This window comes from Dreissena polymorpha, chromosome 1 (genome assembly GCF_020536995.1).
Source record: "Dreissena polymorpha isolate Duluth1 chromosome 1, UMN_Dpol_1.0, whole genome shotgun sequence".
Lineage (NCBI taxonomy): Eukaryota > Metazoa > Mollusca > Bivalvia > Myida > Dreissenidae > Dreissena > Dreissena polymorpha.
In genome coordinates this window covers 5995997-6015116 of record NC_068355.1, presented here as the reverse complement: position 1 = coordinate 6015116, position 19120 = coordinate 5995997, and positions in this window count along the sequence as shown.

The window sequence follows — 19120 nt, the reverse complement described above, 5'->3', positions numbered from 1 at the left end:
TTACAAGAGGTTGAAATCACAGAGTAACACAACTCCGCCTCCGGGTTCTTTTTGAAATGGCCAGGGTGGGTAACTCGGTACAGGGTCACCAGTGACAATTTCAGATACCTCGCCCTCTTAATTAATTTGTCCATGATTTACCTAAAGTGGGGTGCCGATGACCTAGGGACATGACCTATTGGCAAATCAACCACATCGCATAGTTGAAGTCGTCTTTTTTAATCAGTTTGCATAGAATGTTGGTCTTTTTGAAATGCATTAAATGGTGGAATCCAAACCAAACAAGCACACTTATCATGTATATAAGAATACTCTTGCTGACTAAAAAGGAGGCAATGTGGTTGTGTTTCTGGTGGCCTTATTTCAAAAGCATGGTAGCCTTTGATGACATAATTTATTCGGAAGCATGTGCCACGCTGTTTTGATCCACCACTAACATCTCGTGTCTACAAATGAAAAATAAATTTCTCAGATAAATAAAACACCAACAAACTTCAGTTTTCGATACCTTGTTACAAATCAAATAATACTGACAACAAATCTTTGGTATGCACATAATAAGGATTGGTCTAGTACTCCATAATTCATAGTTGCTAAGCAAGATATCATAATTTGTCACTGAAGTCTGATACAATATTAAAATTATATACAACAAAAAGTATAACATTATGATACATTAAGTAAATTGCAAACAATAGTTGAATACGGTCACCCAAGAAAAGTCTTACCTAAGAAATTTACTACGCAGAGGCCCTAAATATAGATTGCCAAGTGCCTATTCCTGTTGATTTTGATGACTGCATTAAGAAAATCGAAACATATTTACATGATTATTGCACTAAATGGTGCAGAAAGGAAAATGCTGAAATAACTGCACTCAATGAATGGAAAACTAAAGTATTAAATATGTCATTGAATAAAATATATTTTTATAATACAAATCCTCATTCGCCTAAATTTAATAAACAAAACTTCTGTAAATTGCTTGAAGACTTAACATCTAAATTCGTCATAGTTCCTGCAGATAAGGCTGCTAATAATGTTATAATAATATGACGAGTGTTTTATGTTCAAACTATTTCACAAGAACTTAAACAAACTTCTTCATATTGCGATTATAATACGCAACCTAATTAAATTATTGCCGACCATATTGACGAATGCAAAATATTAAATGTAATAGTTAATACTACTGAAAAGAAATAGCCATCACTTTACTGGATTCCTAAATTACATAAAACGCCATATAAAAGTCGCTTTATCGCTAATTCAGTGTCTTGTACCACCAAGCAATTATCAATGTATCTTACATATGCATTGAGTGCTATTATATATCATATAGCTAAATAGTGTAATAAAGTTTATGAAAAAAGTAATATTAACCTATTTTGGTCAATAAAAAAACTCCTTAGACGTGATTGATAAAATTGAAAAGAAAAAAATATATGATGTCACAAGTAAGCACTTATGATTTTTCTACACTAAATACAACGATTCCTCACGCTTTAATAAAATCAACACTTGTTTCTTTGATTGAAAAAAATTTGCTAGAGAAAAGTGTTCATATCTTGCTTTAAACACTAAAACAGCTATTTTTACTAATCAGATATTAGATAATTACATCAATTGGACTTGTCTTGACTTTTGTGCGGCACTTAGTTTTCTTCTGGATAACTTGTTCGTTGAATTTAATGGAAAAATATTGAAACAAATTATCGGCGTTCCTATGGGTACTAATTGTGCGCAACTTATAGCTGATCATTTTTTTATATTGTTATGAAAGCGATTTTATGTTAAAATTATCTAAAACTAAACAACTAGATTTAATTCAATGTGTAAACCTTACTAGTAGGTACATTGATGACATACTTAATTTAGATAACCCATTCTTTGAACAATATATTCACAAAATCTAACCGAACGAACTAGTCTTAAATAGATCGTGTCAATCCAATACAGACGCTGCGTATTTATACTTACATCTTACTACATGTATTCATAATAATATGATTAAAACTAGTTTATACGACAAACGGGACGACTTTAACTTTGAAATTGTGGATTTTCCGTTCCTAGATGGCAAGTTGGCAACATCTCTAAAGGTCCGTCCTATGGTATTTACATTTCGCAGTTGGTACGTTATGCCAGAGCATGTTCATGTATTAAAAATTTTAATGATCGTAATCGTATATTAACGAAGAAATTGCTAAAACAGTTTTTTTTTGTATCATAACCATAGAAGTAAATTTCACTCAAAGTATGGTGATTTAATTTCTAAATATAATTTTTTTTTTAAATGGCATTTAACTAATGGAATTTCCCACCCATCATGTTTTGAAGCGTGTTCGCAAATTCAAATATCTTAAAGAAAATGGTTATATTTAACATTTCAATTTAATAAACTCATTGTTATCAAAAGGATATGATGTTTACGTACTTAAAAACACGTGCTTGTTGGTTTTCGATTCACTATATCTTTCGTCTCTTAAAATTTGGAATCATTAATGGAATTACCATTTTATAAGTTTGATTCTTAAATATTTTATTACCTAAGCTGGTTTTATTAGTAATTCAATTTTACAGTACCGTCCTTTTATTATTTTTAGTTTTATGCTACAGCACTGCCCCTGGATTTTGTTCACGTAATCGTGTCCTCGCTTGTCAATTACGTCATACGATATTCTTTCTCTGTTCCTGGCTACATAGGTTTTTGTGACGTCATCGCTTCATACTTTCAATGTTTAATCTACATGCATAGGTCATTGGGATTAAAGCGTTCAATTGTTATTGTGTTTTGTCTCTGACAGGCGTTTCTTGTTTGATTTATTTTTAGCAGTCACATAAACAACCAAGCTATGTAGTATGGATCTTTTACACCCATTATTGCTGCTTCTTCCTGTAATTGCGCGATGATAATCTGAAATATTAACTTTATGACGCTATATTCTTAAATCTTTTTCTATAAAGAAGAATGTAGTTGACACTTGTTTACAGTTTCATTTCATCGTTCCTCAAAAATGTGTTACTCACTTGCTCTGGTTTCTTTCCTACCCTTGAGAAATTAAATGGAAATTAAATTGAATACGTTCTAATTGCCTTTTATTATTGTTTAATTTGAGTTACAATGCTATGAGGTTAAATTTTATTTACACTTAAATTTATCATGAATATTGCTGGGCCAAGTGTGAGGTTGAGCGCTCTAAAACCGGTTTAAACCCCCAATGCTTTGAATTGACCGTTCCAAGGCGGTGACCCCAGCTTTATTCTTATATGTGTTTTTGTTGTTTTGTATTGTGCTGTTTGGTACTGTTAAGGCAATCGGTCACATGCCTTAAATAAAGAACCAACTAATGGTATATAATAATAATTCAATACTGCTCCAGCAGCTGGAGTTTCACTTCTTTATATTTACTAGCTCTCAGGGTCTTACTGTCTCGGTAAAAAAGATAAATCTCAAGACAAATAGATTGTAAGTACTCAAATTTCAATGTAATGATTTGCTTGCAGTATCTGTCATACATTTACATGTGTGTATGTTTTTCATTGGCCCTTCATATTTTAAACAAGTCGCACTCAAACTTGCCACTTGATTCATCAAAGTCAAAACCCCGAGGAAGAAAGTCAACATGAAGCCATCCAGAACAGGCATCACATTGTACCCATTAGAGTTTGATCCTCACTCCAAGTCATTTCACAAGCCATGCAAGTAGCCTCATCACTTGTACCAAAGTCACATTCTAAGCTGGTTTCAATTTTCTCCATGATGACTCTTTTCGATGTTCTCACAAAGCTTTACCTTTGGAAGCATTTGTTGAGAACTTACCCTTTACCATGTAATTTACCAAAACTGTTTGTGCAGAATACTTTTTCTTGTGTGTGAATTTACAGGATGATTAAGCTTTCAGGTATGCTTGTTTTGCTCTTTTTTCCTTATCAGCAAACTTTCTTATCTTATCTAAGTTCTTATTTTCAACGTTTCTTATACATTCTGGGGAAGTTAGATGGTCAGGCAGTTCGTCTTAACCCCTTCGCGTTTGATTTTCTTTTTGATGACTTCAGGTAATTTTAATGCCTCTTTCAATACAGATGACACATGACTTTTTGGTGAATCTGGAATCTCTGGACCATTATCTTTGTTTATCAACAAGCCAGTAGCAACATTTGCAAGGATTTTTAGGGCACTACCTTCATTTGGACCTGCTTGGTTAGTTGAACTTGAGGTGCTTGGCTCAACATCATCTGCAGTCCCCCTTTGTTTCACCTTTGATTTAAGTAGTTTATATGTGTCATATCCTGGGGAAAATCCAGTCACATCATACTTTTCGTTTATACTCTGTTCATACTTCCCCTTCACTGATGTGGATAAAACGCTCTCAAATGCATGGAATACTTTATCATGAACATCCACGGCACCTTTATTTCCTGCTCTTGATCCTCAATTTTCTTGTCAGATTCCTTTTATATTGGGTCACTAAATGTTAAGTTTGTTTTGAGTTGTGCATCAACAATAGCTGCTCTGTTTGCAGGATATATTCCAGAGGATCGGAAGCATTACAACTGTGGAAGGTTTATAAAAGTCATTGCAACAGCCTTTCAGTTTTTCAGCAAACTTTATTTTGTTGATAGTCACACTTGGCTGTTCGCGATTGTGTTTCCGCACTGTCTTGTACCACTGCTGTTTAAGAGGACCAAACACCCCCTTATCAAGGGGTTACATTAGATGGGTCGCGTTAGGTACAATTCTATATAATTCAATTCCATGAGAAAGAACTTTGGAAAATATCTTCCTATTAATGTGGAATCCCACTGAGTCTATGAGCAATACCACTGGCTTCTCTGTAATAATGTGTGATTCAAAATGGTCAAGATACTTTTAAAAAGTTTCAGAGTTCATCAAGCCTTTTTCTGTGTACTCCACTTTACCGCCAGGCAAAGAGCAACTCAGCGATTTGTCCATTTAGGTGGTGGATCAGGGTACACATATTTTCTTTTTTGAAGACAGATATTTGAATGGTGGACTGAATATCATGTTTGATGAATTAAATGTACCATTTTCTGATCAGAAAGTTATGAATGCCTGTAAACAAATACACAATCGAAAATCAAGTGGTCCTGATTATCTACTCAATGATTTTTTTTAATTTGGGATTCACAGTTGTAGATTTTTAAAAGTTGTGTGTAATTTATTAAATAAGCTGTTTGTAAATGGGCACTTCCCTGAAATGTGGAGTGCGGGTTTTATTGTACCATTGTATAAAAAGGGAAGAAAGAATAATGTAAACAACTACAGGGGGGTTACATTATTAAGTACATTTGGGAAATTATTTACCAAAGTCATTAACAACAGACTGAATAATTGGGCAGAAAATTATCATGTATATATAGAATCACAGGCAGGTTTTAGACAAAACGTGGGTACTTTTGATAATATTTTTGTATTACATGATGTTATTAATTATTTACTTAATGAAAAAAAGAGATTGTATGCTGTATTTGTGGATTTTACTAAAGCGTTCGATTATTTGGTTCGAGATATTATCTGGTATAAACTTTTGAAACTAGGAGTTCGAGGAAAAATGATAAATATTATTAAATCTATGTATGTAAATGTGAAATCAAGAATCAAATTAGGTAATAGAATAAGTAAGGAAGACTTCTCTTGTTTATTAGGAGTGAGACAGGGTGAATCTTTATCACCATTCCGTTTTTCTATTTATTTGAATGATATTGAGGAACATTTGATGTTAAATGGTTTTAATGGGATTGATATTGGAATGATATTGGAATGATGAAACTATTTCTGTTACTATATGCAGATGATATTGTTATTATGGCTGAATCGGAGGAAGAACTTAATAAAGGTTTGTGCTTGTTGGAAGAATACTGTGATAGGTGGAAACTTTGTGTAAATTCAAATAAAACTAAAGTTATGATTTTTTTAAAAGGGGACAATTAAGGAGAAATATGAATTTTGCATATAAAGGCGAGGTTGTAGAAATTGTAAAATCTTTTACATATTTAGGAATTGAATTTACCACGGGAGGATCATTTACAAGTACTTTTGAAACTCTTGCTGGACAAGCTTCAAAAGCGGTTTTTAAATTCAATTTATATTCACTTAATTTTCCTTCAATCAATATTCAGACCAAATTACAGCTATTTGATCAACTAGTTTTACCCATTTTAAATTATGGCTCAGAAATATGGGGCTTAAATGAATCCATGACACTTGAAAGAGTGCATTTAAGTTTCTGTAAAAAATTATTAGGTGTGAAAATTCAAACTCAAAATAATTTTGTGTATGGAGAACTTGGTAGAACATCCTTAATCGTGAAACGTGCATTTAATGTAATAAGGTATTGGCTTAAAGTTACCCAGTTAGTAAACCATAAATATGTTAAGTGTATATATTTACATATGTGTAACTGTTTGATAAGTAAACCAAATATGCACACATGGGCTAAATCTGTTTGTAACTTGTTGCAGTCCTTGGGATTACATTATGCATGGATAAACCAAGGAGTAGGTGATGATAAGTGCTTTTTATCTCTTGTTAAATCCAGATTAAATGATGCTTTTATACAAAATTGGATGTCTGAACTGATTAATTCATCAAGAGCAGTAAGTTATAATCTTTTTTGTAAATTTGAATTCCAGCCTTATTTAAATGATGTTACTATTGATAAGTTTAGGTTTAGTCTGTGCCGACTAAGAGTATCCTCTCATAGATTAGAAATACAGTCAGGCAGATGGCATAAACCAGAATCTATACCAGTCCAGGAAAGAAAATGTCAAACATTGCAATGTCTTGGAGGATGATTTTCATTTTTTTTTTTGAATGTTCCTTATACAATGATATTAGAAAAAAATACATAAAGTAATATTACTGGAAAAGACCAAATATTCCAAAATTTATAGACTTAATACAATCTGATAACCAAACAATTAACAGAAATTTAGCAAATTATGTTCATAAAGCATTTATTCAAAGAAATGTCTATAAATATTATTTTGAGTAAGTTACATGTCAGAAAAGTTGACTTCTCGCTGTCAATAGCGCTATTTATGTTAACATTATAACATTATGTTGAAATACATGTATCCTTTTAACAATGTATGTATAGAACATAATATAGTTTGAATATGATCAATCATGTCATGAACTTGTATTTATTGATGACCGCTTGCATGCATTTTGTTTGTTTAAATATATTCAACATACATGTGTACCCATCGACTGTAATGTCTAATCTATCTTGAATAAACCACATAAAATGGCGGCATGATTGCCCCGCTAGCGCTTGCACAAAACATGACAGTTCAACGAGCGTTTGTTGAAGACCCCGACATATGGGGCACTTGATATGGAAACTTGTCTCTGCTCTGCTTTGCTTCCCATCTGAAAACCTGTATCATCTGCATTCCAAATATGTTCTGGTTTGTCTAGCAACTTTGAATACCAACTATTTAGCTTTTTACTGGTTAGTCTGCTCCTTCATGCCTCTAACAAAACTTCACGCCTCATTCTTATGATATGTTTATTTCGACCCATAAACTTTTTATACCACTCATATGATGTTTTATCTAGGCTGAATCGAGTAACCCTATTTTCTTTCTTAACAATCGCCTGTGCCAGGTCCAAAAATTCGCATGGCCTTAACCCCATTCCCCTTTGATCCATCTCACTAAGATAATTTGCCAGTTCTGCCTTTTCCGAATGGGAGAATACTGGAGCTGGACCATTCCTGGCATCTACTCGAGTCTCTCCTGTTACCCTTCTATATAAGTAGCTGTAACTTGAGTTGTGCAAAATAGATGATTTGTTTACTGTACGTTTCTTTGCCTTCACATCATATAGGGCACGCTTTTTCCTATTAAGCTTGTCTGGTGTTTTGGGCTTGTTATACTGTTATTTTTTTACTTTTTCAGCTGATATTATAATTGGACTGGTTCCATGCTCGACCTAAGATACAAACATTATAGTTTTAAAAACAAGTCCAACAAGAGCTATGTTTGTAAAACACAATGCCCTCTACTGCGCATGAAGCCGCACGGCTATATTACAAAAAAATGACCTTTGTCCTTGAAGAATGACCTTGACCTTTCACCACTCAAAATGTGCAGCTCCATGCCAATTATCAAGTTGCTGTCTTCAATAGTGCACAATTATGACCAAGGTTTTGGGACACACACATACAATGACAGACAGACAGGCCAAAAACAATATACCCCCGATCATGTGATCCGGGGACATAAAAAGGAGGTAAGAATTTCAAGAAAATAAGTTCAAAATACCTCATGGCACAATTCTGTCACATGAATTTAACGGATGATGATCTAAGTAAACAATGTATGCACCACATTTCTTTCAAAAGTCATTAAAATAAAAGCAGCTCTTAAGGCTGGTCTGTAGGTAGATTCTATATAATTACGAGCATAAATAGTCCCTTTTGATAGAATTTAACATAATAAATTAAATTAAATTGAACAATAAAATAAAGATTTTCGTATTCAATTCCATTTAATTAATTATGTTACAATCTTAGTATTGAAAAGGGCCATTAACCCCCAAGGCCATTGTCCATTGCCCGGGCTACTCTGCCTTAAATAACAGTTTCAGACTATATATTCAAACAGTTATACAATACTGGAAAATAAAAAATAGTCATGTCCCATTCTTTTCCATTTTATATGAAAATATTAAGATAACGCTGAGAAGACCTCCAATTACACAATGTACATGTGACCTTCACCGCAATTGGTTAAAAGCCTTACCTTAGAAACACCGCTCACACAGACTTTATACATACAGCTTTGCAAAAGATTTTTTGCCTGCTTAAAGAGTAATGATTACAAACTTTTTTTGCAAATTTTCTTTTTCTTTTTGGAGTCATTAAAGTATATTATTTGATAAATGTTACTAACGCTGTTCGTTTTGCAGCTGAAAATTGCAGCAGACGAGCGGGCACCTGTCTCGGTTAATAAACGCTTGACCGGATGTAATCAAAGTTAACAAAGTCAAAGTTTGTAATTTTACGGAAAATAGGTTCTTATCAAATAATGATAGTAATCAATAGAAAGTTTTATTCAATAAGTCAACATATTTTGATAATGAATTTTTGAAGATAAAACTTCACCGGAATTGCTTTATTTTCGGAACTGATTGATAAACTGTAGTTCAATCGTTAAGAACAGACTTACGTTACATACATAATATGCCATGTGAGGACGCATATAAAAGTGCTTAATGTAATATCACTTATATGTACGCACACAAGTCTGCAGTTTGAATATACGTTTACATGCATGCACTTGATATTTTCTACATGTGTTTTTTTCTGCAAATACCATAATAAGTGTATAAAAGTGCATGGGTAATGTGATATTGTTAGGACCCAGTCAACGCGTTAACAGAAATATGATGGGGATTTCGTTAAGTGTTTTCAATAAAACCAAAACCGAATAGCATGTCCATGTATTTTTATTCTCCAGCAAGAAATGCATCTTAAAGAAATGTTAATGTCGTAATATCAATTCAAATGTGTACTATATATGTATTCACTATTTTACTCGATGTTTCAATAGTTTTATTTTACTAGATATGACAAAGTTCGCTTACTGAAATTGGATTGTCAAGGTCGTTGTGCGAAGAGTACCTGTTTGCGGACTACGAACAATAAAACAATTAAAACACGCTTTTCTAGTGAAGAAATAGAACCGTCATCTCTGGAAATCTACAAAAGGACTCTAAAATATATCGTACTACCACACAAATACAAGATTCACAGAGAATTACCAAATCTCGAAACAATAACATTTCCAATCACTATTTTTCGGACAACCTAGATTTCGGAAATGACCATATCACCTTAGTTTCCAAGATGTATCGGACTCCATGTGTACTTTACACACTTTTTGCTTTTATAGGCTTTGGCCTACAGTCCAGTTGCATACCCGCATCATTCCCCACAGAATGGAATATATATGCTGACCATATTCTAAGATCCGGCGACTGTGAGCCAAACCCAGGACCGGTATATAAATTCCCGTGCGGGGTAAACAGGATTTAAGACCGACCACCACGTCCATTAACCAGACCTTTCTTTCGTATTCTGACAGTGAATTTGCCAGAGTCTGAGGGCTAAGAGGGCATCTTTTTGGCTAACCCTGGAAGAAAACGACCCATATATTGTCATAGGTTGTGAGACATGGCTGTACCCCGGTATCTTTGAAAAAGTTCTACCCAATGGTTACTACTTTGCTGCAAGAAAGGACCGCATACAAAACCGATAAGGAGGGGATGTGATTGTAGCCAAAGACACCATTTGCGGTACCCAGCTAGACATCAATACCAACGCTGAATTCATTGCAACTTCTATCCAATATCCGGGTAGCAGCCCTCTAATTGTTGGGTCTGCGTATCGCCCACCAAGTAGCGACAACGCATACATGGATGATCTCTGCTCAAGTATAAGAGAACTATATGCCTCACACAAAAACACCACTATTTGGATAGGTGGTGATTTTAACCTCCCAGATATAGACTGGAAACATGACACCGTGGTGGGATCTAACTATCAAAGAAACCTTAGTGTACAGTTACTCGACACCATCTATGATACGTCATCTGAACAAATTATTGATTTTCCCACCAGAGAATCAAACACCCTGGACCTCTTTATCACCAACAGGCCATCCCTGATCGAGAAGTGCAAGTCGTTGCCTGGAGTAAGTGACCATAACATCCACCTGGTACACAGGCTAGGAGAAACAAGCTACCAAGCAGAAAAATTCTCCTTTGGGATAAGGCCGCTCCTGCTGACATTCGCACCGCTGTCAAGGATTTCACAGATCAATTCCTTCAGAAATTTGACACACACTGCAACATTGATACAATGTGGTCTGCGTTTGTCGTTGGAACATCAAAGATAATAGATACCCTTGTCCCATCCAAGATGTCTACAACAAGACACAGTCAGCCATGGGTAAACAAGAGAGCGAAAAACCTGTCCAAACGCAAGCAGAAAACATACAACAGAGCCCGCCATACCCGAGTTTCCACTGACATGGATGAATACAAGCGCCTACAGAAAGAACAAAATTATGATTGCCGCAAAGCTAGCCATGCATACGTAAGCGACATGGTTACAGAAAATCCTAAGAAGCTTTACTCATTTGTTAAAGGCAAGCGGATGGATGGAAGCGAGATCTACCCATTACATGCTGATGGCATGACCCTGGTAAAAAAGCCTCAATCCTGAACAACCAGTTCACAGGTGTCTTCACGACTGAAGAGCTATCCGACATACCGTCTCTGGGAGAAAGCAACTATCCAGACATGCCATTCTTTGTTGCTAGAGCCGAAGGGGTCAAGAAACTACTTGAAAACCTGAATCCACACAAGGCCTCCGGCCCAGACAATGTCCCAACGCGCTTCCTCAATGAGTATGCAACAGAAATTACGCCAGCACTTACAATGGTCTTTAATGCCTCATTAGAACAGGGTGAAGTTCCATCTGACTGGAAGACGGCCAACGTTTCACCTGTGTTCAAGAAAGGAGACCGTATTAATCCAGCCAACTACAGGCCTATTTCTTTGACTTCTGTATGCTGTAAGACCCTTGAAAATGTGCTACACAGCCAAATCATGAAACACCTGGACACCCACCACATCCTTTCATACCAGCAACATGGATTCAGGAAAAGAACATCAACAGAGAGCCAACTAATCCTTGTACTCCAGGACCTGGCCTCGGCTCTTGACAAAGGCGAACAAGTAGATGCAATTCTTCTCGACTTCAGCAAGGCTTTCGACGTCGTTCCTCACCAGCGCTTGCTTGCAAAGGCCAACTTCTACGAAATCCGAGGATCCACACTGCACTGGATCCAAAGTTTCCTTTCTAACCGCTCACAGCAGGTTGTAGTCGAAGGTCAGTCCTCCTCCTCTGCTCCAGTCACTTCATGAGTTCCCCAGGGATCCGTTCTCGGCCCTCTGTTGTTCCTCCTATACATAAATGACCTCCCCCTGAATGTGTCCTCTACCAGACGGCTATTTGCTGATGACTCCCTGGTCTAACGAAAGATCAGCTCAGAGACGAATTCTCTTCTACTACAAGAAGATCGTGACCGACTACAGGAGTGGGAGAAGAAGTGGATGATGTCATTTAACCCAAGCAAATGTGAGGTGATAAGAATAACTCGCAAGAGGAACTCAATCAAGCATACCTACCAAATCCATGGACAGGACCTGCGCGAAGTCAAAGGCGGTAAATACCTCGGTGCTACAATAACACACAACCTGTCCTGCAACGGCCATGTTGAAGACACCGTGAAAAAGGCAAACAACAGCCAATTCCTGATGAGAAATCTGGCAAGCTGCCCACAAGAGTTCAAGGCACAGTCATACAAAACGCTTGTCAGACCAATCCTGGAATACGCCAGTTCTGTGTGGGATCCATAAACGCAGACAAACATCACCCAGATTGAGGCAGTTCAAAGACGGGCAGCACGTTTCGTAAAGGGCGACTACAGACGAACAAGTAGCACTAGCAATATGATTAGCCAGCTTAGATGGAGTACGCTACAACATCGCCGGGAAAACTCGAAAATGATTATGGTCTACCGCATAACCAATTATTTAATCGACATCCCACCAGTAAGTGTTTTCCATCATCTGACTCTTGGTGGACATGGCTATGGGCACATATTTCTCATACCATTCTGCAGAACAGATGTACTCAAGTACTCCTTCTTCCCCTCAGCGATTAAACTGTGGAACCAGCTACCACTGCAGCAGACCACAGCAGTAAGCCTGGAGGCCTTCAAGAGGGGTCTTGCAGGCACACCATAGACCAAGAATGAACTGTTTTTATTTGTTTTTAATCCGCACTTTACACTCCGCACAACGCCTTTGTATATACACCCCTGTACGAAAATTCCCCAGAGAGGGATTACTGTGCAGTATTGGAAGAAGAAGAAGATTTTAAATTAAAGTTGAATGGGAGATGTTCCCCAAATGTTCCAAAGTTAAGTTATGAGAAAATCTCAGCTTTATATACTACTGTCATGGCACACTGCGCCTTGTGCCGGGCACATCGGCACACTGCGCCAGGCACATGGCACAATGCGCCCGACACACGACACAGTGCGCCTACCACAACAAATTTTGCACCGGATGCAGCTATGCCTTAACAGCTGCTCATAGAAACTTTAAGAAAGATGCCAAACATTTAAGTTCTACAATACAATACATTCATAAATAACAACAATAGCCTATGAAATTGCAATCACCTCAAAAGAGCGTTTTCTGTCGCTACAATTTGAAAACATTTCCTTAAAGACTATTTAAAATCAATGGTGAACGCTTGTAGAATAACCTGTAACCTGGCAACGACAATCGGGTACAGTAAAAATCAAAAAGGCTGCCAGTTCATCCACAACAACATGTGTTAGAGCTTTAAATGGAAAAATCTTTGGATTAAGACAGTTTTAAGTGGTAACATTTACCACAGGAGTTTGAAATTCTATCAATATAGCTTATCTTATGGCTAAATAAAAAAAACAAACCTATATAGTATAAAGACTACATGAATGCAACGCAGCAGACCCCGGACCCGCCAATATTCCAGTATACAAGGGAAATTACTGGAAAAACAGGGTACCCTACATCGACTCATGGTAAAATAATCAAAAGGCCGGTGAAAGAAACTAGGAACACTGCTTACCGTGAACTACCTTTCTCATAATTCACAATTATTCAGCATATTCCGCTCATCGTCGGATCCATTGCGTGTTGTTGTTGTTTTTATTCACTGCGAATCTGTTTTTCCTTATTCACTTACGGACCCGCACCGTATCCGTACAGAACCGTACTGCAGAGAACAGCGGATGTAAATAATGTCACAAACTGATTCTATATCACTGGCCTTAAAATGTCATAGCTTTGTAATGACAGGCTCTTGTGGTACAGGAAAAACACACACGTTGAAGTAAGTATAGTGTAATTGTACTTAACATTTAGTTTCTTTTGTATATTATATATATATATATATATATATATATATATATATATATATATATATATATATATATATATATATATATATATATATATATATATATATATATATATATATATATATGCAAATATTGATATGCAAATACATCCCGCCAAAACAGAATACGTAAAATTATCAACTGTAAGAATATGACAGAATATGTTGGATTGGCAGTTTAAAGTCAGATGTGTAACAATATGATAGTTACCTCGCGAAAATACACATGTTCGAACTGAACAGTCATCTGTACACGCGTTCTGTTCATATGCGTATGTTGCGCCTTTTAAGTTTGATAGTTTTATTTCGTTGAGGCTTTAGTGGGAATGGCCTATGCGCGTTATATAAAACTGCAGCAGAACCAGAATTTGATTTGTTACTGACACTGTGTTGTCCTAGGATAATTTCCGTCTGAGACGGACCATACTGTGCCAACGTCGGATTGGTGTTGAGACCATTTCTGATTCCCCTTTGCTGGCAGAAGAAGTTTTCCACCAAATCTGAATTTAAGTAACCAGGGTTGATAGAATTTCCGTTTTTCAAATGAGATATATGAAACCTGTTATGGAAGAATTTATATATTCTCTGGTTTGTTGGGTCATCAAATTTTTCTTGTCTGTATAAGTAGTCGATGAAGAAATTTCAGATTCCCAGGAGTTGAAGAAATCAAGAACATCTTTCAAAACAGTTAATCTGTCGTCTGTAAGGGTCGAAATTGGCCTGTTTTTGTCTGAGAAAATTGATGCGACTTGCGATGTTTTCTCTAGTAACAATATATAAGAAGATAATCTCTCTGGATCTGCGAGTGTCGACTTATACATTTTCATAAGATAAAGCATGTCATTATCCAGCACCTGTATCGCTAAGTGGTTTCTCATTTTCGATGCGGGTGTCAGATTGATGTGCTCATCTGTAAGTTTTCTATGAATGGCAAATCCATTCCGAAAATTAAAATTAAAACACTCCCTCCAATGGTCCCAGACAACAGGAACATCCTTAATAATGAGATACCGTCCTTTGTCTTTGCTATGCTCTAAAGTACTTGATCAATATTGTTTCTAATTTTTTTTTAACAATGCATAATGTCCTGTATTGCACAGATGGAGTGTGTATGATCAAAGACATCATAAAATAGATATTTGGCCTTTCTCGGGTCTTTCATGAGCATATTAGTAAAGGATCTGTTTGTGGATGCTCCGTCTAGCATAAGGTAATCCACACAGAAACCATGTTCATCTAATTTATCAACGCAGTACCAAAATGTAGTATAGAGTTCATGTGCTGTTGCTGTGTTCGACCCAAAATACACCACAGACCATCTGTGTGATAAAAAATATATTGTATAATAATGTGATAAGAAATACATGATTAAACATTCACTTGTTGTCTGTAAATACATGCGTACCGATCCGCTCCCCCGTGATAACAATTGCTATTGCGGTGTAAAGTAATTAGAGCTTAAAAATTAGTAGCAAACGAAGTTTGAAACAATATTTTTGTTTGAATTTATGAAAAAAAGGTATAGAATGTCATGAAGGACAGGTTTGGGTGTAGAAGCAAAAACAATTCGGATAAATTTAAGAAAATTAAGAAAAAAAACTAAAAATTCGTACAAATATATATTTGTAGTTCTAAATATAACTTTTTTTTTCAACTAGAAACAAGTTTTTTTGGATAACCTTTATAAGCAGGGAAATAGATGGAACGCTTAGTTTCGCTGGATTGGTCATTGTCGGCTCGGGTACTACTTACATGTACCCCGGGACACTTAAGTATACTAACATGTACCCCGGGTACAGTAAATACACTAAGACGTACCCGGGAATTTTAACGCTAAATCGGTCGTTGTCGGCCTTTAAAAAAAATAATTATGTTCATATTAATGTCATTTTTATGTTAAATGGCCTTTTTTTTATCCAAACTCATTCTCAAAATAGATGTTTGTTTCGTAATTACGGTAATCGGTAGCGCGTTTTCCGACAGTGGATTTTGGGCGGGAATAAAACTCAGGTACAGTCTAATATCGGCTGGGAACGTTTTCGTATATTTACCGTACCTGGGGTACATATAAGTATACTTACGTGTACCCGGGGTACATGTAAGAAGTACCCTAGCCGACAATGACCAATCGAGTTAGTTTCGCCTATATTTTCAAAGTACGGCGAGACTTATGTTATGCTTATTTGTTAATTGTGTATCACTTTCCCAGAAATCTACATTATATGTACCTAAAACCAGTAAAACCATGGAACACGAACTGTAACGCATGCGTAGCCATCTCGACCTTTTTCTTTCCATCAGTAAGCACTTTAATTGCATTGTTAGTGTCTCCCATATCCACCATACCAACAATATTCCAGGTATCACCGGTTCTACTTATTATCAAGTCATCCTGAACAGTCATTTCATCTATCAAAATTCCACCATGGAGTCCAAATTCAGAGATGTTTTTCCTTTCGGCTTCCTTCTTCATCCAATCCAAATTTTGAGCGTTAAATCCAGGATGTTGTTTAACTATATTTTTATAGTACTGTAATATTCGGCGGGATGGTAATACAAGAAGTCCGGAATCTTTCAAATTTTGATAAGCCTGAGGAGATCTTAAAAGTATACCCAAGCATATGCTAATAACCTTTGGATCCCATCTCCTTTGATGAATGTCTAGTTCGTTACTACAGTTCCGTAACTGAGATTCTAGCAATAATTTGAAATGGCCAGCATTACCGTCTTTCAATATGTCTCCTAAAATGGATTTCATATCTGCATGTGATTCCTTATTTAGAACCATAGATGTATTAATGACACTGATCGATTGGATAGGAGTTGAAATCGGAATATTCTTGGTGGTTGAAGCAATATTTGTGCTGTCGCATAGTGGCACACGTGGTTGCTTTTATATTGTGGCTCCTCTCTTACACGTGTTTCGTCATATATCTCAGCAATGACCAGTTTATCTGCGCGTCTTTTATATTGATTATATGAGTCTAAGCATGTTTTACAAGTGTCAGTCTTACCATAGAGTGGTATAAGCTTTTTACAGGATTTAGAACGTCCAATTGAACAGACTGTGTTCTCATTATGAATAAAGGTAATAGTTTCCTTTTGAAATGTTTTCGGTAGCTTTTCTGCATAAGGTACACCTTTGCAGATTCTTATGGAATGTAGAGCCTGTATGGTCCCATCTAAGGTATTTTGAACAAGTAGTAGGGAATAGCCACATTTTGCATGTTGCCCAGCTACGAAGATAGTTGTATCCGTGTCTGTAAATGTAACGGTGCAAGTTTCTACTTTCCCATTGATAACAGTTATCAGGGGACATTGAATTTGCAACTTGCCAGATGTTTGTTCTGTAACTTTACAAAAAGGCGGAAAGCACATATTTGTATTACTGTCGACTCTTGACCTTAAATTGTTGTAAACAACAAAACGTTCGCCATTTTGGAATTGCATCCTCGGTTCTACTTTGAACATCCGTGCAACAATTTTAGATATAACATCCTTTGTTGGAGGAGGTGTCAGGTTTATGCATCGTTCATATAGCTCGTTTATACTAGTGGTTGACCCCTTGCACTCTTCAAAGTTTACGCCCAACATGCTGTAAATATAAATGATACATTAAAGCCATTTCATTATAAACATGTGCGTGTACATAAATTTAAAGAATCTGGTTTCAAAAAATGTTTGCTCATTGCAAACTACTACGTGGTAAAAGTTGTTGTTAGAATGATTTTCATTAAGTCATTTTAGTTTTTACTTTTATTCGAACTTCCAGCAGTGCTTAACTCTAAAATTGTCTTTCATATTTTAGAGAAACTATCAAAAGGTTGTCCACATCAAAACAAGTAGTAGTGACAGCTACGACCGGTATGGCCAGTTTACAACTGGGATTGCTTGCTACCACGCTTCATCATTGGGCCGGGATTGGAGATGGTCGTTACAGCTTAGAACATCTATCAGAGCTATTCGATAACGACGATAAGTACGCGTCAGCAAAGCAGAGAATTTTATCAGCAGAATGCCTTGTTATTGACGAAATCAGTATGCTGCCAAGGAAGATATTTGAGATGGTCGAGTACGTTTGTCGTGCATGTCAAGCGGAATGGTCTCTGTTTTGGTGGCATGCAGGTACGTACAAACTTATATCTTTTTATTCAGTTTAAACCTGAAAAGATTCACAATCAGTTTGTCATCCTAGTGAACATAATTTTTGAGCCTGTAAAGGTGGTTATACATTTTAGTTTTATGCTGTTAATGCATCTTAAATTGACTTTACCCCATATATATATATATGGCAAAAATGTTTTATTCAGATTATAATATAAGCCCCAAAATGAATATAAAAAGACCAAAAAAACAAGTGTTCCGCGGTCGGAGACATATGCCCCCAAACGTGATCTTCGCCTTTGATCTAGTGACCTGAAAATCAATAGGGGTCATCTGCCAGTCATGATCAATGTACCTATGAAGTTTCATGATCCTAGGCCTAAGCGTTCCGGAAACCATTTGGTGGACGGACCGACCGACGGACGGAAGGACCGACATGTGCAAAGCAATATACCCCCTCTTCTTCGAAAAATGCATCTGTTATGTGCGAAAAAACTGAAATACGTTTCATATACCAAAAAAATTAACAACACGCTAATACTAAAACTGTAACTTTAAAGAAAAGAGTCTGCGTGTAAAATAGTATTTGTATCTAATAAATTAATACAAACTGAAAGGATCAGGCATTTCCTATACAATTCTGACTGATATGCACAATTTATTTCCTTTTAGGTCATTGGCTGTGGCGATTACAAACAGCTTTCCCCGGTCCCAAACAGATTTTTGAACGATGACGGAGACTACTGTTTTAGCAGTCCACTTTTTGAAGTCACGTTTCCTCATCATGTACATCTGACAGAAGTACGGTAAGTTATTATTGAATTACTATTGGTAGAAGTGCAAACAGCTTACATACAAGAAACGATTAATATTGCCAGCTATTTTGACATATTTTCTTTTATAAATCACCTTTCAATTGCAGATAAAGTAATCTCTATTTTGCAAATTGAACTTAGAGCTGT